This window comes from Bidens hawaiensis, unplaced genomic scaffold, assembly GCF_021521415.1.
Source record: "Bidens hawaiensis isolate Kalapana, Puna unplaced genomic scaffold, B.hawaiensis_p1.1 tig00041613_1, whole genome shotgun sequence".
Lineage (NCBI taxonomy): Eukaryota > Viridiplantae > Streptophyta > Magnoliopsida > Asterales > Asteraceae > Bidens > Bidens hawaiensis.
The window spans coordinates 45,294-69,462 of NW_027497349.1; the positions used below are offsets into that span (position 1 = coordinate 45,294).

The 24,169-nt window shown below is 41.2% G+C and overlaps 3 non-coding genes across 3 annotated transcripts; all 3 read left to right on the top strand.

The window, feature by feature from the left end:
• The first annotated feature begins 2,449 nt into the window (after positions 1-2,449).
• On the top strand, positions 2,450-2,520 carry LOC143592999 (small nucleolar RNA R66). Its single transcript, XR_013146021.1, has one exon. It is a non-coding gene; the product is annotated as a small nucleolar RNA R66 (small nucleolar RNA).
• A 28-nt stretch (positions 2,521-2,548) lies between these two features.
• On the top strand, positions 2,549-2,638 carry LOC143593005 (small nucleolar RNA snoR118). Its single transcript, XR_013146026.1, has one exon. It is a non-coding gene; the product is annotated as a small nucleolar RNA snoR118 (small nucleolar RNA).
• A 386-nt stretch (positions 2,639-3,024) lies between these two features.
• Positions 3,025-3,101, top strand: LOC143593003 (small nucleolar RNA snoR53Y). Its single transcript, XR_013146024.1, has one exon. It is a non-coding gene; the product is annotated as a small nucleolar RNA snoR53Y (small nucleolar RNA).
• The last annotated feature ends 21,068 nt before the right edge of the window (positions 3,102-24,169 follow it).

Below are 24,169 nucleotides of genomic sequence, written 5' to 3' on the forward strand. Positions count from 1 at the left end.
AAAACAACAATACACAATCACTTACATGCTTGTGATATCGAGTTCCCTAATTATCCCAAATGACATCAAATATTTTCGTCCTTAAGCTCACACAAAGAAAAGTTAATACTTTTATCTCTTCCACTAGCGTGCTTGATCTCTGTGCTTATAAATTTTTTTTCGTTCATTGCTTTCCACAGGCACTATAACGTTACCCGAGAAATTTCTTATTTTGTCTATCATTTTACTACGGCTATTGTTATCATGACTTGTCATAGCATCCAAGATTGAAAATGAATAAATAGGAGGAAGCTTACCACCACCTTGAAATTTCTTGCCAAACGATATTCGGCTCGAAACATGTAGTTAACAAGTGATCCACCGTCTCGTAGTGTTTCGAGCACAATAATCACAACGTCGCACCAACATGTATGTTCCTTGAGGATCGAGCAACCTGGATGTCAATTCTTTCCTGTTAGGCTTTCCAACAAAAAAAATGTTTCTTTTTTGAAACCCAATTAACCCACCCATATACACTTTCATTATTGACAACATTTTGATTGCCAATTGCCAAATAATTTTCGGGCTGACCTCACAGAAAACAAATTACACACCATCTGTAGCAGTTGGCCACACCCACAGCCCACTTATCCTTCTCATTAGTTATGTTTATTACTATTTGTTTACATTATGAGCTTTTGATTATTACCTTACAGTAATATATTATATGGGGTCAACCAATCACATGATCTTAATTTTTTCAAAAATCCAAATTATTGTTTTTTAATTAACATATGATTATAGATATTTATCACCCAATAGTAGAAATGTTCACCTATTTAACCAACTCCATTTAATTCATGTTTCAACTAATTACTTGCTTCAAGAAGAAAATACACAAGGTAAAGTTTGCCAAGTTCACCTATATTTTTCTTAGTTTTGTTACTTGTTTATGATAGTATTTTATAAATTTCAGTGTGTTGGGAACTCCATGGCAATTACTTTGAAGAAAACATGGCTCGTGATCTTTGTAGCCCTAGTGCTAGTATCGGGAACCGCTATAGCAGAAACAGATCTTGGACAAAAGGTTGGGTTTGGGCCAGCAAAGAATCCTGTGACTGGGAATACTGACGATGACAAAGGTGACGCAGGAGTCGATACTCACCACACATATCATTTTGTAAATCGCCCAGAAACTGGCAATTAGTTACTTAAGCGAAATCTTATGTCATCTTACACAAGGTATGATTGTGATGTTGTTTATGAATGAATAATGTCAATCAGGTGGATCAACTTGAATCCATTGACTAATGTGTGTTTTCTTATTTTCTTTTCATTTGATTTGTTTTTGTATGATAAATCAAGAAACAATCGTGTGTGCTATGTATGGGTTTGTCGTTGTATGTTGTAACAAATCGTTTGATTTATCTTTCAAGCAAAAACTAAAAGAGATAGTAGTATTGTGCACTTCATGGTTATACTCAATTATGTACATAGAGGTATTCACAATCCATTTGGTATGCTAAATTGTCAGCTGACATCTTGAAGAAAACCAAATCAAATTGGCCGTGTTGACTCGGTCTAAACTAGTTGTTTACTTTAATTTTGCTTGTATGATAAAAATAGTTCACAAATGGTATACACAAAACCGTTAACCTTTTAAAAATCTCAAACTGACCGATAAGTCACAAACATACGAAACTACCAACTTTGATTTAAATAGTTCAATCTGTTTATATAAAAAATATCTGGTTTACATATTATTTCTTTCTACACAACCTGCTTTAACTTTTAACAAACCAGCAACCCACTAATAAAATTACATTCCAAACGATAAAAAAACAAAGAAATAAAAGAATTCTTAACAATCAGCATAAGTTGGTGCATGTTTAATTTTGTGAACTTTTCATTGTAAGTGTATTCGCTTACGTTAGTTTGGGTTTGGTTCTTTTCTTTTCAGTTCTTTCCGTTTTCAAGTTTCATGAGCTTTTAACTACCGATTAAAAGTTCTCCATTTTAGTTCTAATAAATCCGACATTTTAAAAAGATATAATAAAAAACTACAAAACAAATTAACAAAAAGACTGGGCTTGATTGCTTGAATACTGAAAGTGGGCTTGAATTTGGGCCTAGGTAAACCCTAATTCTCAAGTTCATGAAACTGCTATATAAACAAACAAACAAAGAGAAGCCGCAAGCCTCACCTCCATAATCAGTGTTTCAGTAACTACTAGATCTGAAATGGTATTTATTCTCTATTATTATTTTTTACATTTATCAACGTCTGTATGAGTGATAAATCCTTTGAAATTAAAACAATCGAAGTGATTTGTCCATGAATTAACGTTCAATTGAGGCGTAGATTCATTGCGGGAGCGTTGAGTCGCTTCGCCTCAGTTAATCAACAGGTGCAGCTAATAAAACCCCGCTAGATTTAGTTGTATTAATTTATTTTGTTGTTGTTTATTGATCCAATGATGGCATGATATCTTTGAGACCTGAATCCTTTGATGACAACTATAAGCATTTTACGCTGAGGATCATATTTTTTTTTTTAAATTTGATTATTTGAGATGATGAAGTTTGCACTGGGCTCTGAGGGCAATTGATTAATTGCTTGTTTTGATGCATATTGCAGCCTAGAAAGCTAGTCTGATCATATTATGATTTCTTTTACAATTTTTTTTATTCTTATAGTTTTTATTTTTTTAAATTTTGATTGCTATGATGATTGAACTTGCATCCCAGCTCACTCTGTGACCTTAATATGTTTGAGGTTCTTGATTACAACTAGTTCTTTTTTAATCTGAGCCTTTTAATTTTAGTTTTTTGTTTCTCTTTTTTTTTACTTCATTGTTTTTCATTTATTTTAAATTATATTTTGGCTGTGCATTTTTATTTTTTTGTATTCAAAATTGTATTTTGTTTGTGCAGTGATGAGATCTTAATTTGTTTAAGGTCTAGCAATTACAAATGTTTAATGTTTTATCTGAGCCTTTTAATCTACAATTTTAGAATTTATAGTGTAACTAGTTGATATGGTATGTTCCCAATGATTAAGAATTTTACCATGCTAATTCTGATATTGATGAATTTTGTTTTTATTTACTAATGAGGGAACACACTTTTTTTTTTATTTTTTATTGTTTCTTATGTTTGTATGTTTTTGAGAGTTGATAATTTGAAAATAATATATTTTTGTCTGTCGGTTTTTTGGTTAGGTGGTTTTTATGATGGTTTGGACAATTTTAGGCGACAATATATGTGCCTTGGAGTTAAGGAGTTGGTTGAGATTAATTTGTTTTCTATGGTAAAGAAATACAAAAATTTCGTTGAACAGAACCAATTAAATGAAGATTAAAATATATGTCATAGTGGTTTTATTATTGTGAAATGCACAATGAGGTTGCAGTTTGTGTTTCTTTTACCTCTAAGGCTGAGGGGTGTGGGGCGCTAACCTGGGCGCGAGAGCCCCTCCGCTCGCGCCCCCAGGCGCTAACCCCACTCCACCGGGGCGCGAACCGTGGCGCGAACGGGGCGCGAGCGCGAGCTCCCAGGCAGGCGTGAGTGTGGTCGCGGGAGAAGAGAGAGAAAAAGCTGGTGTGGATGCCCAAAAGAGCCGTTGAGCTCAGAATTAATAAAAAAAAACCTTAAAAATCTCTATATAATACCCCAAATTACTCCCATTTCAACCATATCAAAACACATTTTCACCTTATAAACTCCTATATAATATCCCAAACTCCTATATAATACCCAAAAATGTCTGGAAATTGGTACCCAAACCTAGATTCAGATTATATTGAGAAGGCGGCCATTAGGAAGGGACGCCAAGGGGAAAAAACCGGCTGAGGGGGGAGCCGTAAACATTGCCGATCTTGTTGAATCCCTCAATAAATTCAACAAAACCATGGAGGTGGTCTCTAATGACAAAAAGGAAAAAAGTCAAATGAGAGATTTGGACTTCCTTACAAGAGACTTCAGTAACCTAAATCCGGTCGATCAAATGCTGATGGAAAAGCAAAAGGAACGTATCCGAAAGAGGTTGATCGAAGAAGACCAAGCCGAAGAATAAGAATAATGTTTTTTTTAGTACTTTAATTTTAATTTATTTTTTATATATTAATGTGTTTTTTTAATTAATGTGTGTTTTTTAAATAATTTATAAGTTTTTTTAATAATACGTTTTTTTAATACATTTATAAAAAAATAAAAGGTTGATCGAAGAAGACCAAGCCGAAGAATAAGAATAATGTTTTTTTTAGTACTTTAATTTTTATTTATTTTTTATATATTAATGTGTTTTTTTAATTAATGTGTGTTTTTTTAAATAATTTATAAGTTTTTTTAATAATATGTTTTTTTAATACATTTATAAAAAAATAAAAAAAAATCCGCTGGAGCCCCTCCACACCAGGGCCAGGGGCTCCAACACCCCCCTTATCCAGTTTCTCTCTCTGCCACACGTCATAATATTATTGGCTGGAGTCCCACTGGAGCCCCCGTTAGAGCCCCCCACACCCCTTAGCCTAATTGTTAGGGAATAATATGGTTTGTTATAGTGTCTCATTCTGACACATGTTTTTTGTGAATGTGTTTTTTGTTGTGTAATGCTTGTGGATCTTGGCATATCTTGACATGGAAGTTTGTATGAAAAATTACTGTTTTTAATTTGTGTTACTTTTTTAATGCAGTCCTTTTCAAGTCTTTATCATTGTTAATAAGGTCCATGAGAAATTTCCACTTAATTATGGATTAATAAGATCTCTCTGATTTGATGTAACTGAAAATAGTATCGTTAATTGCATAAATTTTAATGTTTATCTAGTTTATGCCACATGGCCTGTGGCTTTTATAGCTCTTAAAACTGACATGTTTTCATAAACTTGGATGGACGGGCTCAAAAGGTTGAATGAAAATGATTAAATTTACACAATGTAGCTCTTAAAACTGACATGTTTTCATAAACTTGGATGGACGGGCTCAAAAGGTTGAATGAAAATGATTAAATTTACACAATGTATTTGAACCAAACAGCATTTATGTACCTATTTGGTTAAAAATATTGGCTTCCTGTTGTCACCTGGATCACAATTTAAGCTTCGCCCATGCTTATATTGATATTTCTCCAAAAATAATTGTAATATTCAATTTATTTTCCGTACAACAAAACAGAGGTATTAATTAGAAACTCAATGTCCACAATCGTTAATGTTTTGGTTTTGGTCCTTAAAGGCAAACAGAGGTATTAATTAGAGATGGTTTGTGTCGTGTTTTATGGCCGATTCAATTATGTTAGTTTGATCATATTTGGGACTTTTTGTGCTTAGGATCATTCCACATCACCTATGATCTTTACACATCCTTTTTTTCCGGTCTTATGGTCGTAAAGCACCTGAATCATGTCACTTTGTGTCTTTGTATACCCCCATACGACACGGGTCGTATAGACCTATACGGCCGTATAGACATTTTTTTGGGTATATTATTTAACTTGCATCATTATTTTAGCAATTTAAACGTTCTTTTCGACCTTTTCATGTGTTGTGTAGCACCACTGAAAATTTGTTTATATGGGTTGCTTAACACTATAAGACTCATATAGTTGTTTTTTGACAGCGATTAATAGTGGTCATAAGGCAATTTAAATTTTTCTGCAATTATTTTCTATACGGTCGTATAACCCTATACAACCGTCATTTAACACCTATACGGCTCGTATAGGTCTATACGGGCGTATAAGCTGCAAAAAACTGTTTTTTATCCCCTTGTCAGTTATCCGTACCCTATACGTCCACAACCATTCAGGATAGATATTTTCATAACCTTTTGGTGCAGTTGAGTCATAATTTTACTTTAGAAAGTAATAAAATGGTGGTAGCATTCATTGATGATGAACCCTAAAATGGCAACATATATTTCTTATACGAAATTCAAAACATAATTACTTAACCCTATTCATTTTGTAAGTGCTAATTGCTAAATTTTCTCATTCTCCCACTAATTAATATTTCCTTCGTATTATTCACTTTCTAAAAGCATAAACAGTTGTATTTGACTATACAAATTTGTGATTAAGTCTAATTTAGCTATGTCCAGGAATTAGGAGATAAAAAGCGCTTACAACACAAACAATTTTGTGACATCTAACCTTAAATCTCAATCAATCTGAAACATTAAACCCAAACAAGTCTTCAAAATCAACTTTAAGAGGATTAAAACAACAGAATAGACAAATCAGACTAACCACACAAATAATCATGTATTTCTTGAAACCTTTTGGACAATACTTATTTCTATTTTCCATAAGGTTCTAGATTTTGCATTTATAGTAAAATTCCATTAAAAAGATTTAAGTATTATCATTGATATATAGAAAATCTAATGTTTACCGTCGCATCTCTATCTCAACTTCTGATCCTATATGAGGATACAGAAACCTAAGATTATATTATTGTAAATATTTACTTTCTAATAAAAACGTTGTTGTACAAACCTGATATACGAAATATATAACCGGGTGGACATTGTAACTAATTACAAGATCCAAAGTAACTCTACATGATAAAATCCTTAGACCCACCATCTGTCTAGTTAGCTACCTCGGTGAAAGAAAGAGAAATCATTTTTAACATTAGCTCTTCCGGAGCACTCCCTTAGCTCAACTATCTGCTAGGGAATCTTATCTAAAGCTTATGGCATGCAGTACTATCAACCGTTTTCTATTAAGACCTCAGCACCCTCCTTATCCCCCCCACGATAGATTTAGCCCTTTTTATAACAGTAAAACTCCCAGGTTCCATATCTTAAAGAAGTGCATGGCCAGATTGGAAGCACAGAGGTTCCTCCGCAATGGGACAACTCACCCAGCCATGATGCATGACATAATAGATGGATCACAAAATAGAGTTTCTCTCTTGGGTGAGGCTTACTTTGAGCTAAGCGAGCTTCATCAATTGAAGAGAATCAGAGATCCATTTCGAGGCACTATTTCACGAAAGAAGCACTTCTAGCTAGATGTGGTATTTAAATTATACACATTGTACGCATATTTACAAAGCAACAATAATACATATATGTTTTAAGCCTCACAAGAGTGAGTTTATGCAACCTCAAAATATGGATGATGTGTCTTTCTAGGTGTCTAGCTTTTAAGTTTATAAAATCAAGAAGTTACTACCACAAACAATAAAACATAACACTAGTACATAAACCATTTTTTAGATGGTAAGAAAAAACGTATTTGAAGCGGGTTCTTTGAAAAACTCTCCAAAAAAATAGATTCAAAATTAGAAAAATGCCTAAAAAATGGAAACCGTCTCAAAAGATTGATTATTTTCACTGTATTCCCTACTCTCGAGTTCATTTAACGAGAAAAAGAAAGGAAATTGAGGTCTTTCCTTCTCTTTATCTTCTCTTCTTTTCCCTTCGCTTCATTCCTTTTTTTTTCCTTTCCTTCCAATTTGGAAAGAACCCCCCCTCCCAAATTCTAACCATCTCTCCTCTTTCCTTAAATGAAACTCACATTCGAGAACACAACCATTTCATTCTTTCCCTCCCTTTCCTTTCTTAAGTCAAACTCGAGAACATTTCAAACAGTAGCAGTTTCTGATTTAGAAGGGGTTGGACGGTTGCTTTGCATACATGGAGGGTTTAAATGGAACATGACCATAAATATTGTGGCGATGATTCTAGAAGCCTTAATTCACTCATTAGCGTAGAGCTGGTAAATTGGGTACCCTATTTATACACGATAAGAGGTGTTTAGCGAAAAGTACACTATGCAATTATATACGAATTTTTTAAAATAATTAAAATTAGGAGGTTAGGGTTCATGATTTCTCATTCTTAATACATAAACCATATAGCTGTCACGCTCAGTGTTAAACAAGTCGTTCATGTCTGATACTTGTGTTAATTGAGTTGTCTCTAACCTGCAAACACGATAAGACACGGATTGCCATCCCTACATTAACGTCTTCGTCTCGTTTATATATTATCTCATCTATCTTTAGCTTGTATTTGGTCTTGATCTTCACATATCGTGATTATCTATATAGTTTAGAATCTTTAGATCATCATCTCTTGTGATTATTTTTATTCGTTGGTTTGTTTGATTGTTTCATCCTTAGCTGGCAGTGATGGTGTTGTTCATCCGTAGGAATGTTATAAGCTATTGGATTCTATATTTAAGCCTTTTTTGTTGATGATAACTTGGGACTTGTAAAATAACTAAAAGTTCACCTAATGATAATTAGGAATGAAATTCACTGATCATATGGATTTATATCCTCTAGACTCTAGTTAGGGGTGTTCAAAACCGGATATCCGGAATGGGATTACAGAGGTAGGGTACCAAAAAGACCCAAATACCCTTAAGTGCTACCCGCGGGTTAACCAGATGTCCCTCATAAGGCACCCGCGGGACATATGAACCATCCGCATAAATTATATGAGGAAGAAACACCCTCATGGCACATGCGGAAGCATCCTGGCACCCTCAAAAGTCATCCGCAAGAAGGAATACCCTTCCGCGTAAATGATCACGAGGTAATGCCCCGGGACAGTTATCAATAACTAATTACCTTCTAGAAGATTTGCCAAGATGATTTCTTGGGCAATACGTGATCCCTCGGCCAATCAGCTAGTGACACCTAGCAAGGCCGTTACAACCATGCACATGGCTAATATTACCCTTTAACCAATATCAGAGGGACGCGTGTCTAAGTTGTTATACATGCATATGCAACGTATAAGCTGAACCTATCTATGAGGACACGTGTCCATGCGGTTATAAGAGCATCTTCTAAAGGGACAACTGGCCCAATTACTTCCCCACACCCTTCGGCTATAAATACCCTCTCGATCATCATGAGGTATTCATTCACTCCCACTGTACTATCACTATTTACTTAAGTGCATTATCTTCGTCAGAATTGTACTTATTCTCACGCCGGAGGGTGGTTACGGGAAGACCCCCCTTTTGTCCTTCCCGTAACGAGCTCACGGTGTCTGTTTTTTTGCAGGTCTTCGTCACTGGACTTTGGGCAATTGAGTTCATATCGTATTGGGAGTAGATCCGTGTTTCTTCATTGGCGCCATCCGTGCTTTTGCTAGAACGGCAAAAAAAAATAATTTCCGTCCTCTTTACGATATGAATCAGTTACCTAAAGGGCCGACGGAGAGCCAGGCACAGCCTTCACGTGATCTCAACCTTGAAACACGTGAAGGAGCAACATCTGTGTTTGCTCGAACTTCGACTCTTGTCACAAGAACCGATGCCGTCAACCCTGGAGGTTTTTCCTTGGGTGGTTCGACGGCTCGGGGATTGTTTGCTCAACAAGAAAGTGTTGCCCTAGTAGACACCGGAAATGTTGTTACACCAACTACTGATTTGGGGAGCGTTACGGCTCCAAGAGGTTCCGATCTCGGAAATCTGGACCGAATTATGAGAGATGCTAATCGAACTCACTCAGAGTTAGGCCTGGATGAAAATTCTGGTGACTCCGTTCCAAGGAGAGTTCGGCAGCATAACTCTAGATCTGGAGGACTCTTATCTCCAAATGAATGGCTCCGCATTCAACAAGAAAGTTTGGTTGATGAGTACGAACGTAGGGCACGAAATGAGCGTTTCCATGCTCGTATCCTGACGTACAATGACTCTCCCAAGAGATCAGCTTCCCCACCCATACGGGGAAGTCACATTCAGTATAGTCAACCACCAGAACAAAACCTAGGTGAGATCCGGAGGTTACGTCCTCGTCCCCGCATAGATATGAGGGTACCATCCTATGAGGACGAACTAGATGGACTTGATTCAACCTATCACCCGGACGGTAGTTATTATAGCGGGGATAGCCGTCGCCCTTCATACGGAGGGGCTAGTTACCTGCGACCGGTTGTCCGCCATGCGTAATACTATAGTAGTGTTGAACATGATTTTCTTAAACCATACAGTCCGGAATCTTTCGCAGAAAAATCGAAGTTCATTCCGGCCATCACGACGGCTCCATTCCCGATAAACGCAAACATTCCAACATCCGTTGGAACATATAGTGGAATGACGGATCCTAGTGATCATTTGCTGAGGTTTGAAGCAGTAGAAGGAGTCAGTGGTTGGAATCTTCCATATTTATGTCACATGTTTGCATGGACAGTCACTGGAGCGGCGCGAGAATGGTTTGAAAAATTACCATGCAATCAGATTAAAAGTTGGAAGGATTTTGTAGCAAAATTCTCCCAACATTTCAGCCAACAAAGAAAGCATACACGTGATCCTTCGGAAATACTGGATGTTGAAAGGCGAAATAATGAATCCATTGAGGACTTCATTACTCGTTTTAATAACGAGAGCCTTAACATTTGAGGGGTTAGTGAAGATATGCTGAGGGGAGCATTCCGCAAGAATGTCCATAGTGATGCCTTGATCCGCACACTAACCGAAAAAGACGGAATGCCCGAGTCCTGGGATGAAATCATGACAGCGGCTAAGTTGTTTGCAAGAATTGAAAAAACACTGGGGTCCAGCAGCCAGAAGCAATTACTAAGGGTCGAGTTCCAGACCCCTAAGAACAAATAAACAAGCTAAAGGAACAATCTGGTCAAGGCTGCAACCGACCACTGAACAACCGAAGCAGTTCGACGCGAGATCGTTGATTGGCAACAAGAACAAGCGTAACTTTCCAACACGATCTTCCAACAGCAGTTGGACTCAGTTGTCAAAAACTCCTTCAGAGACCCTCACAACTGAGAATTTGACATTCCGCAAGCCTCAACCGTTACCGAGGAAATCATTCCTCGATAACAAAAAACATTTCACATACCACAATGATATAGGGAACAATACAAACGAGTGTGTGGCCCTAAGGAACGGAAAGTTGGATCATTTGGTCAAAAGTGTACGACCAGGGCCTGGTAAACCTCCCGGAAAGGATAACCAGGGCCCGGCCAAAAGGCAAATAAAAGATCTGAACGTCCACATGATTCAGGGAGGTCAACAGATCAGTGGTAAGAGGAAAGAGTTTGCGGATGAGGAGTGGAAAAATGAGCCAGTCATTTTTCCACGTATCAGGGGAGGACCGTGCAATAAGAATCCTTTGATAATTACTGCTCTATTCGGGCATTATCGGTCGCAATATGTATTCTTCGACACTGGTAGTACATCCGACATTATGTACGAACAGTGCTTCGAACAGCTTGAGGAAGATGATAAAGAGAGATTATGACCTATTCATGCACCTGTTTCTGGGTTTGGTGGGGAAATAATGCACCCGCGGGGTGTCATTACATTCCCGGTCACACTTAGTGACGGGGTCCACTCAAGAACTGAGGAAGTCGAATTTTTAGTCTTACCGGCAACTTCCAAACATGACATTATTCTCGGACAAGAAGCAATTGGCGACTTCAATGCCCATCCATCCACGGCTCACGGGGCAGTAGGGGTTCCGACCCGCACTGGTGTAGCAATAACATTGCTTCACCACCGAAAGTTCGAAGCCAAGCAAAGTTCCAAGACAAAATCAGAGGACTGAACCAGAGAAATGGGTTCTTAATAAGAAATTTCCTGATCAAACTGTAGTAATTGGTCCGGCCATTTCTGAAAACGTCCGAACCTTTTTGAAGCAATTATTGACCAAGAACATTGACATTTTCGCATGGCAGCCCGCAGACATGACAGGTGTCCCGCGGAGCATTTTAGAGCACAAATTAAAATAAATCCGTTAATCACCCCGATAGTGCAAAAGAAACGAAAGATGGGCCCGGAACAAACAAAAGCCATGAACGAGCAGGTACAAGATCTTCTCCATGCCGGTATCATAAGAGAAATCAAATACCAGACGTGGGTAGCCAACCCGGTAACGGTCCCGAAAAGCAACGGAACGTGGAGGATGTGTATAGACTACAGAGATCTAAAAAAGGCATGTCCAAAAGATTGTTATCCACTTCCAGAGATCTAAAGTAGATGCTGTGGCTCCATTCAAATTCAAGTGCTTCCTCGATGCCTACAAAGGTTATCACCAGATTCATATGGCAGCTGGTGACGAGGACAAGACAGCATTCCGCATCGATTAAGGAATTTTCTGTTACAGAATGATGCCTTTCGGATTAAAGAATGCGGGTGCCACATACCAAAGGCTGATGGATCAGGCTTTCAAAGGCCAAATAAGTCGAAATCTTGAAGTCTACATGGACGATCTAGTAATCAAGAGTACCGAGGAAGATCAAATGTTGAGGGACATAGAGGAAACTTTTGAAACTTTGAGAAGCATCAATATGAAGCTGAATCCAGCAAAGTGCTACTTCGGAATGGAGGAAGGAAAGTTCCTCGGGGTAATTGTGACAGGCACGGGTTTTAAGGCTAATCCGGACAAGATACAAGCAGTGGCCCGCATGCCATCTCCCGTATCCCTCAAAGAAGTTCAAACACTCAACGGTAGATTAGTAGCATTAAACAGGTTTCTGGCAAACCATGCTGCTAAATTTTACCCGTTCATCTCAACATTGAGGAACTGTCTTAAAAAGGCACAATTCAGTTGGACTCCGAAAGCCAAACAAGCATTCCAGGAAGTCAAGAATTTAATGGAATTACCCACGCTAACAGCTCCACACGCGGGTGAACCATTAACACTATATTTGTCGGCGTCTGACATTGCCGTGGGGGCTGTCTTACAAACTCCAATCTATTACGTCAGTAGAACATTGTTGGACCCGAAAACAAGATACTCGATGTTGGAAAAGTTGGTCTTGGCATTAGTGTACGCAGCCCGTCGGCTCTGCAGATATTTCCAGGGTCATCCCATCAATGTGTTAACTGGATACAAGCTCAAGAACGTATTAAGTAAACCCGAGTTATCTGGGCGACTGGCAAAATGGGCCATCGAATTGGGTGAACACTCGATAGAATATAAACCAAGACCGGCAATCAAAGGGCAAGTTCTGGCGGACTTCATCACAGAAGTCCCGCAGCGCAAAGAACAAGAATGTCTAATTGAACAACAACCCCAAGCATCTCCGGAACAAGGGCAAGTTTGGTCATTGTTCACGGATGGAGCTTCAAGCAACGAGGGATCAGGTGCAGGATTAAGGCTAGTCAACCCTAAGGGGCACAAATTTACATACGCTATCAAGTTAGACTTTAAAAGTACTAACAATGAGGCGGAATATGAAGCCTTCCTGGCAGGCCTGCGGATAGCGAAAAAGCTTGGGGTGAAACAATTGGAAGCTCGGGTGGATTCAATGCTAATTGCGGGACAGATTAATGGAACATACGAAGCCTAAAACGACGTCATGGCATCTTATCTGTCGCAAGCGAGGGTCTTGATCCGCCAATTTTCTTCCTTCAATGTTGTTCACATTAAGAGGAGTGAGAACAAATCGGCGGACGCTCTTAGCAAACTAGCTTCAACGAATTTTGAGCATTTTGCCAAAGATATTCGGGTGGAAGTTCTAGATCATCCATCCGTCCCACAAAACCAAGTACTGGTAATCCAAACAGGCGTTGAATCTTGGATGACGCCCATTAAAGCTTACTTGTCTTCCGGAGCACTTCCAGCAGGAAAGGCTGAGGCTCGGAAGATTAAGCACAAAGCTCTGAATTACCAGATGACTAATGACATCTTGTACCGGAGATCATTCCTTGGTCCGCTGTTACACTGTGTAGACGCGAAAGACGCAAATTACCTAATTCGAGAAATTCACGAAGGCATTTGCGGGTTACACGCGGGACCAAGAATGACAGTCGCAAAGATCATGAACGAAGGGTACTATTGGCCCGGCATGCATTTGGACGCTGTGAAAGAAATCAGAAAGTGTGATTCATGCCAGCGACATGCTTCCAACACCCTGCGTCCAAAAAATGAGCTGATTCCGGTAACATCTGCCTGGTCGTTCCAAAAATGGGCTATTGACATTATGGGGCCTTTCCCAGAAGCCCTGGGACGAGTCAAATTCTTGAGAGTCGCCATTGATTACTTCACCAAGTGGGTGGAAGCCAACCCGGTTGCATCAATAACAGCTTCAAGCGTGAAAAAATTCCTTTGGGAATTCATCATTTGCCGGTTTGGTCTCCCGCAAGAATTGGTAAGTGACAATGGGACCCAATTTGCTGACAGCAGACTACAGGAATGGTTGAAAGAACTTCAAGTCATTCAAGTTTTCACATCTGTAGCTCACCCACAAGCAAATGGTCAGGTCGAAAGAACCAACCGAACTATCAAAGAAGGGATCAAGGCAATGTTAGGAACCAAACGGACGGGTTGGGTTGACGAATTGCCCCATGTAATCTGGGCCTTCTGCACCCAGAAGAACTCTAGTAATTCGGAGACGCCGTTCAGTCTAACCTATGGCACCGAAGCCATGATCCCGGCAGAAATCGGGATTCCATCCGCGAGGGTTCTGTTAATTGATGATAATGATCACGAACTCAGGATGAATCTTGATTTATTTGAAGAAAGAAGAGAATTAGCATTGATCCGCAAGCACAATTATAAGCGACAGCTTCAAAAGTATTACAACTCGCGGGTCCAGACATGCGAATTCAATTCGGGAGATTTTGTCTTCCGCAATAACGAGGCTTCCGGTCAGGAGCCTCCGGGCAAGTTGGCCCTAACTTGGGAAGGACCTTATAAAATAAAGCAAGTGTTATCTAAAGGTGCCTACAAGTTGGAAAAGTTGGACGGAACTGAAATCCCTCGAACTTGGAACGCAACATAGTTAAAGAAATGCTACATGTAGCAGTCTTATTTACTCTTTTATTTTGGCCTGCGTGCCCACATAGACTAGCAAGTTATGTAATTTCCTTTATTGTGAGTAGGCTTATGCCCAATTTATGAAAAATCTTGTGCTAGTTTCATGTCAATTTGACAATTTATAATCTTTTATTGACAAAAACGAAGTTCCGAACAGACACTTATATTATAGTACATAAGACAAAGTGCACCGGAAGAAAACAAGACTTCTTATTAATAGTCAAAAGAGATTACAAACAAAGAAAATATTTACAAAAAGATACATATATATTTACGGGGCGACATATTCGTCCTCCGCGGTATTATTTCCTTCTTCCTCCTCTTCCTCGTCAAGATCCAACAGATCTTTCAATTGCTCCATCGCATCTTCCTTATCCGCAAGATCTGATATGTGATCGGAAAGGGAAAACTTCAAAGTATCAAAAGCTTTGGACTTTTCAACGAGAATGAAAGCAGTGTCCTTGCCAGCCAGGACATGCTCCTTCGGAAGCCGGCCTTCAGAAGCAAATTTGTAACCTTCTTCAAAGCCCATATGTCGGCCTGTTTGCTTGGAAGTACGGAGGAGCACTGCAACGCAATTCCCAAGGTCGTCACTGTTCCGAACATCAGTGATAACCTATTAAGACATATAAACAAACATAAGCAAATACAAGTCCGAATTGGTCGTACTAACAAAAAGATTTGATACCTTGGGAATTTCTGTAACACCCCGACCAAAGGCGGATTATACATCGGGGCGCCACATATTGTTTCATTACTCGTGACACTATTGGGTGTCAATATTTAATAAATACATTCATTCGCGCACGCGCAGAGTAAACACAAGATAACATAAAACATCATAAATCAATATATTATAAATCATTATATTCGAACAGCAATAACTTGTCTTGATACATTTTAATCTAGGTCCAAAATAAAGAAAACTTCCTACGTGTCCTTAAGCTCCAAAACAGCTACAGCAAACCTGAACATGTGTTAAAATAAACGTCAAACACTTGCGTGTTGGTGAGAAATCAAGTTTAATAGTTAATACATAGATAACAATAAATCTGCGCGCAACACGTGTATGTCTGGTGTTTAACAAGGGTGTAATCAGATTGTGATCAAGCCTAAATAGATCATAGTTCATAGTTCAATCCGTGCTCCCAAATGAGCACAAAAACAAGAAAACATCCGTGCAAGTGTAAACAAAGAAAACCGTAAACGATAGGCCTCCCGTGTTCATCTAATGGATCCATGAAAACTTCGGAATAGGCCGAACAAAGCGGTTAATGATACACACATACAAATAAACAGCCAAGTAAACGTCCTCAACACATGGGATACTGCGCGACTAAAGTTCATAAACAAGTTTAAGACTCGAGTTTGTACGAACACATGAACACCCCAAAACATTAAAAATAAAAAGGGATTAGATACGAGATTACTCACTTGATAAACGATGCGGTGTAAGATAAAGCAAGAACCAACTTTAAACAAGCACAAGTTAACCTATAAATAAGATTATTGTTTTAAAGATTTGATTTAAGTCTTGATTATAAGTTAGCATAATTAATAAGTAACTTAAACAAATTATTATATATTATAGATTACCGGAAAACAGGGCAGAACAGGAGAGAGGACGAAGGCAGAGAGAGCAAGGAGGAGGTTAAATTAAGTGTTTGTGTGTGTAGTGTTAAGAAAATAGCATTATTATTTATAGGGAAACCCTAGGGAACACAATCCCTAGAAAAGGGGAAAAGATCTCCAACAGGATCAAGCAAAAGATATCAAAAAGCATAAGAATCCAAAAGCAAAAGATATCAAAAGATATGGCAGCTGCAGGGGACAAAGGAAAAGCTGACAGGTAACAGTAAACAGGCATGGGAGGGTCAGATAAAGGTACTGGTTAAGCATGGAAAAGCAGATCTCAAAAGATAATGTCAGTCACTTTTTCTGCCAACCAATGGGGTTGGTGCGCATGCTGCGCCGAAAGTAACTTTTCAGACATTAAACAGGTCAGGTCAACAGCACAGAAGATAAGACAACACAAAAGCAAACGGCTAGATTAAACAGGAGAAAAGACTCTAGGGTTAAGCGCGAGAAGGCATCGAGCGCGAAGGCAAAAGTGCGCGAGCGCGAAGGCAGACAGAACCAACCTTAACGCGTCGCGGGAAGAATTACATTTCTAAGCGCGCCGCGGGAAGAACTTCAATTCTAAGCGCGTCGCGAGAAGAACTATATTCCTTAGCGTGTCGCGGGAAGAACAGTATCCATAGCGCGCCGCGGGAACTAAAATCCTTAGCGTGCTGCGGGGACAGTTCGTCTCGCGTATCGCAGTAACAGGTGGTCTTCACGCAGGCTTCCTTGTAAGGAGTCTGGCGCGTGGAGCTGCGCAGACAACCTTAGGCGGGAAGGAACAAAGGACAGGGTTCAAGGTTTAAGGGCGGGACGGCGACAAGAGGGAAAAGAAGGCGGAAAGAGAGAAGAAGAGGGACGGGACGGCGGAAAGGAAAAGAGAGAGAAAGAGGCGGGAAGGAAAATATAATATTATTATTAAAAGTAAAATATAAGTATAAATAAAATCATAAAAGAAAGAGATCGGGTCAGAGAAACGGGTATCTGGGTCGGGTCGGATGGGGCAGATGTCACAATTTCCCTTGTCAAAAGCCACTTCTTATCCGCCTTAGCCCGGATAAGATCCATCTTATGACCAGCACATTCCAGAGCTTGGTCCCGATTCTTGGCGTTAAGGTCGGATAAGCGTTTGTCCTTGGCTGCTGAGTCAGCCTGAAGGGTCTTTATTAGCTCAGCTTGTTCATCCAGCTGCTTCTAGAGAACAACCTTGGCTTCCTCAACGACAAGGCGGTTGGCTTTCTCAGCTTTTATAGCTCGATGACTCTCCCGAGCCTCAGTTAACGCCTTAAGAGCTTCTTTTTTTGGCGTCAAGCAACTTAAGCTCGGTTTCATCTAGCTCCCCATTCATAGCCAACCAATCCCGGCGTATCTCTTGGTTGGTGGAAACAGTATTCGCCATATGATAGGAGTTTGAGTCTAATAGTTCCTGGCGGATGCGGCGACGTTGTCGTTCCCTCTCGGCGGGAGGGAGACTTTCTTGAAGATATTCATGACAAACGTCCGGGTCACTCAATACTGAATTCCATCGTAGCGACCAATTGGGATTATGCGGAGCAATATCTTCCTCCACATGAGAGGAGGAAGTCTGCCCCCATACTTAAACACGCTGACCCCACCCTGATTTCAGAAAAGATGTTCGTGATGGGGTGGAGATGTGCGGAGATGATCGGACTCAGCAAACTCTTTCTCCCTAATAGGAGAAGTATCCGACAAATTGATCGAATCTTGAACAGTGTTTAATGGTGAGGTTGGTGGAGTCGGAAGTTGTGCAGCAATTGAACTCTTGAAACCTGAAAAATTTCCAAAGTAAAACTTTTAAAGCCACCAAGAAGCAGTAAGTCCAAGTATAATCATGAGAGTTCAGAACAGTTAATCATTACCCTTAGAAGTATCTTGGGCAGAAAGTTCTTGAATGCGAGCCCCCAAGTCTAGGAACTTGGTCTTCTCCTTATTCTTCTTCTTCTTCTTGAGAGGCGCGAAATCAGAAGGCTGTGCTTTCCGCTTGCCAGCAGCCTTTGAAGCAGCCGTTTACGTGACCTGAGGTTCACCCTCAACGGATTGAGGACCACCTTCCTCACCTGTTGATGGATCGGTGGTGGCCTTCGAATCTTGCTTACGGGTCAAACCTACAGTCGAATGCGATGGGTTAGTGGCACCAATTGATAACCCTCCTTCGCAGAGTGACGACTCTTTGCTTGACGAAATAAGTACTATCACTCCGCTCGAAGTAGCGACAGTTATAGGTCGAGGTTGAAGAATACCTTCACACTTTGTAACAAACTCCTCACCTTGAGCATACATTGCCTCGGAGGAAACAGGCTCCGGAGTAAGTGTGGTGGAAAAAGAAAGTTACTCCGCCTGCGCTCCAAAAATGGCACGCCATGCCGTGTAATGGGGCGGCGTACCATCATGCCCCCCCCCACCTTATCCAGCAGAGTAGAAAAAATTGTACCTTCACCTGCAGTCGGCGAATGTTAAAGTAAGAAGAAAATGGAAAAATCCGGATTGTTACAAGTAAGAAATTACCTCCGTCAGAGCTTTCATAGTAGGGCTCCAAAGTAGGAAACGGCCACAACCGACTCATCTTCGCATAAACCATCACCCCTTCGTGAATAGGGCGCATGGGTGTTGGTGTTTGGGTCAAAGTGTCAAACCACTTATGACCCTCATACTCAATGACCCGGGATCTCGGGGGCCGCGTCTTCCGGTTTCCGTCGGGCCATTGTAAATGGAATGACGTCCTCTCGAATCCAAAAAAACTTGGATTTCCACACGTGGATGCTTCGGAGCCATTCGAAGCCAATCAGACCTTTCCCGGTGGTGGCGAAACCATACCATCCGTCACGATACGTCATTTTATAAAAAATGGCAAACATATTGACCGATGGGTCATAGTTATGTGATTGGCAACAGAATTCGAAGTGTCGAATTCTTAGCATCCCAAACGGGTGAATTTGGGATAAGTGAAGCCCATAGGCTCTCAGAACAGACCTAACAAACTTCGTTACGGGTAACCGGAAGTTACCCGTAGTAAAATGATCAAGATAGACGTCAATCTTCTTTGCCGAAGGCGCTGTCGCCAATGCCCCTTTCGACGTGCGTTCGACTTCCCATTCCGATAGAAACCCGTATACATTTTTAACATCTTGGAAATCCTTGTCTTTAATGTCGCACCCGACTTCATGAATAGCGGGGGGGTTTTTCTTTTGACCTGCCATATGATCAAAGGAAAAAATCTGAACGCGATACGATCGAGAGAGAATTCTCTAATATGATTGAAAGAAAAAGTATGAAAGTGATAAGAATGGATTGGAGACATCAAAGGCTTATTTATACCCATCGCAATTAATGCGACCATCTGACTGACAGAGGAAAGAGAAAATGCGGACCAAGGGATGATTGACACGTCAGGCGGGACATTCGAAAAAGCGTGACATGCTGTATAAAGGCGTTTTACACATCTTCTCAGCCACCGCTTAAAATTCTCTCTCCGCCATGTCACCAATACTATCCAACTTGCACCAATATTCAAAATTCAAAAATATCTCACAAAATATTCTCTCATAAACAAGAACAGTGTTTACTGAACATAAAGTTCTTTCCATTAATATTCAAAAATGATGATTACAAAAATATGGAAAAAAATTACAAGTCCTAGCTCCTACATCTATCCTACGGATTAGGGGCCGAGGTGCCTTCCGGAGCATTTTGGGAAGCATCCTTAGACTTGTCATCACCAAATTCGTCATCCTCAGATTCATCATCTATGTAGACCCGCAACTGCTTCACGCCATCTTCAGCTAAGGCGAACTCTGGAAGCATATTTTGTAGCGGGAAGACCAGGTTATCATACTCCTTGACCCGCATGCCAAGCTCCTGTTTCACATCAAGGCCATGAAGCAGATGGCTCTCAAAAGATTTTCCAGCTTGGGAAAATGTCATCCCTTCATTGAAGCCTTCCACACGACCAACTCCTTCCGAAGCAGTTGTCAGATTCACGAAGCAGTCAGTAAGCTCCGTGCTCTTCTTGACATAACGGATGACCTAACAACAAAACATAAGGGACATATTAGCACACAAAACTTGAAGTGCACAGATAAAATAACATATGAGAAACTCTTACAGAGTCAAGGCCACGGTTGAGGAAATACTGCCTTTCTCGTTCAGCACGCTCCGCTCGGTCACGAAGCTCTTGTAATTCGTTGGCAGCGTGGGCCTCTGCTTCAGTACAAGACTGCAGTAAAGAATCGTACGCAGACTGCATCTCCGCAGCAGTTTTATCTTTCAACTCGGAATGATCTTTCTGCAACTTCAATTTAGCCTCGAGCTCTTGGATCTGGACGCCTTGGCGAGACACTTCATCCTGTGCCTTCGCCAAATCGTCCTTCTTCCTTTGAGTTTCAGCCTGGGCAGTCTCAAGAGTGGCATTAGACCTCTCGTAGGCTTCCTTCCAACCCTGAGCAGCAGCAGCACTTCGTTCTTTCTCCTGTTTGAGTGCAGCCTCGGCGTCGATTTGCTTCCACCTAGCTGCACTCGCTGCTTGGCGCTGTACTGCAGCATCCTTCTCCGCAGCCTTAACAGCTTCGGAAGCCGCACCCAGCTTCCCACCCATCGTATGCCACTCCCGTAAGATTTGTTGACAACAAGCTAAGCTGTTAGTCAAAGAAACGGATAAATCGGTGTGAAGGTCTTGGCGGGAGCGAGTTTGCTGGTACGAAATTTCGGCGGGTGGCATGCAGTGTTTCACAAAACTCATGCAAGTCTCGGGATGAGACATCCGAGACCCATTGACAATATCCCAAGGAGGGACAAACAAGTCAAAATTGGTTCCCAAAACGACATTCCTAAAGTATTGGGAGCCTGAAGTTTCAAGGCGGGTAGGAGCCGCAAACGATTGTTGCGGAGCACCTTGTGAGGAACCCCCTCCGGCCTCATGGACAGATCGTCCAAATAAAAAATTACCTTCCCCACCTGTGGTGAAAGGCGAAGAGGTAGTATAAAATGGAGAAGGAGGTCGCGGAGGAGATTCATGAATCATGAAGCCCTCTCCGGTAACTTCAGGATTATCGTTTTGAGAACCAGTGGCCCCTCCACCTTGGAAAAGATAATCCAGAGATTCATTCGTCACCGGTTGAACACTGGACCCTTCTACAGTTGTTTCAGTAGGAGGGGTGGTAGTTTTATCCGTCTCCTTCTCCGGTGGAGGAGATATTTATTTCTCAACGTGGGGCGTTGGCGTTGGTAGCCTACCGGCCACATGATCTTCAGCAATGGACGGATCTGCATAAGAAAATCATAGTTAGATCTCATTTTCAAAAAACAATAAAAGTTAACAAGCAAGAGCTCACCAGTCACCGTCCCCAGACGCTCCGCAAGGCTAGGCGATGGTGGCTTCCTCGGATGATGTGTCCGTCGCTTCTTCGTCTTCGGCCCGGCGTCCGCAGAACTGGTGCCTGCGTCACTCGCCTGGGAAACGTGGAAAGATCTCTTCCGGTAAAGTTCTGCTAGCAAATGTGAGACATATGAAATTTCAGAAGCATCATCTGAGCTTTCCCCCTCAAGGATGGCATAATCGTCACTTAAAATGACGATTGTCCCGTCGGAGGTCAGCATGTTAAGAGGCGGAGGGTTCAGGATATACGCACCTGATTCGAAGATAGCCTCCGAGACAATTGGTTCAGCACGCACTTTGACTGGAAAGAGAAAGTACTTTGCAGTCTTTTCAAGGACAGACGTATCCTTCGCGTCGCGGATATTCCTACCCACGCAGCCCTTGCCGTCATCTAGGGCATTCAACATCGATCCAAGACCTGAAAACAAACGCAGACATCAATAATAGAACCTCAAAAGACAAGATAAAGAACAGAGTAGTAGAAATTACGGCCGTCTAGTTCAATGAAAACAAGTTCCAGGTATGGAGACGGCCATAGCTGGCTCATGCCCGCCCATACAAGGGCTTCCTCAGGAAGTGCCCGCATCGAGGTTGGTGAAGAAGTCAGCTTGTGGAACCAGTCGCGCTTCTCATGGGCAGCCGGAGTAGTATCAATAAGAGCGTCATTAACAGCACGACGAACCATGGTCTCTGGCACCACATCCTCAGAGATCCAAGAGAACTTTTTCTTCCAATCCTTGGAAGTCTCCTCAATCACGTTGCCGATAACTCTGTCAGGCAAACTATGGCAAGTAAACCATCCATTCCGGCTAGCCATGTTGTAGAATACAACGAACCGGTCCAACCGGGGTACTATCTCATGTGCCATACATACGAACTCGAAGTGACGAATTCGCATGACAGCACGAGGGTGAAGTTGAGACAAGTGAATCCCGAATGCCTTAATCACCCGCATAAAAAACTTTGTGATGGGGAGGCGAAAGTTCCCACGATCAAAGTAGTCGGCATACAAAGCCATCTTCCCAGGGGGTGGGAAACTGGCAATAGAACCGGCAGACGGGAACTCTGGTTCCCATTCCGGCGGAATACCATAGGTCGTGATAAGTTTTTAGTACTCGTCCTGATCCCAGTGGACTTCTATCTCATCAACTTTAGATTGAACAGTTGCCATTACAGGAAACACTTGGTGAAATATTGGGTTATTTCAAGGGAAAGATCGAAAGTTTCAGAGAAAGAAAGCAAGTTAGTATTCAGAATTCAAAGGCGATAAAACTTCAAAAAGAAGTTAACTTCCCCTATTTATACTCATCACAATTAATGCGATGGGATGCGAACAGTGGAGAGAGAAAAAACCGCCCAGTAGACAATCGCCACGTCACACGGGAAATTCGAAAAAGGGGGAAAGTTGTACAGTCGGGTACACTGACAGCCGTCATAAACGTCCTGTCACCTGCACACGCGCTTGCGAGTGGTTAACTTGTCCTTTTTTCATGATTACCCACAAGCAACAAAATATATTTCTCGGCAACTTGCAAAGTTAAAAATCCCCAAATTCACATTAAGTCCAGAACTTCACCCGCATAAAATACTTCACACGGAAGAAACACTGGACTGGGGGGACTTATAGAGGTAGGGTACCAAAAAGACCCAAATACCCTTAAGTGCTACCCGCGGGTTAACCAGATGTCCCTCATAAGGCACCCGCGGGACATATGAACCATCCGCATAAATCATCTGAGGAAGAAACACCCTCATGGCTCATGCGGAAGCATCCTGGCACCCTCAAAAGTCATCCGCAAGAAGGAATACCCTTCTGCGTAAATGATCATGAGGTAATTCCCCGGAACAGTTGTCAATAACTAATTATCTTCTAGAAGATTTGCCAAGATGCTTTCTTGGGCAATACGTGATCCCTCGGCCAATCAGCTAGTGACACCTAGCAAGGTCGTTACAACCATGCACATGGCTAATATTACCCTTTAACCAATATCAGAGGGACGCGTGTCTAAGTTGTTATGCATGCACATGCAACGTATAAGCTGAACCTATCGTATGAGGGCACGTGTCCAGGCGGTTATAAGAGCATCTTCTAAAGGGACAGCTGGCCCAATTACTTCCCCACACCCTTCGGCTATAAATATCCTCTCGATCATCATGAGGTATTCATTCACTCCCACTGTACTATCACTATTTACTTAAGTGCATTATCTTCGTAAGAACTGTACTTATTCTCACGCCGGGGGGTGGTTACGAGAAGACCCCCCCTGTCCTTCCCGTAACGATCTCACGGTGTTTGTTTTGCAGGTCTTCGTCACTGGACTTTGGGTAATTGAGTTCATATCGTATTGGCAGTGAACCATATCCTACCATGTTGACTCATCGGATCTAGGACCCATTAGTGGAGAGTAGATCCGTGTTTCTTTAGGGATTT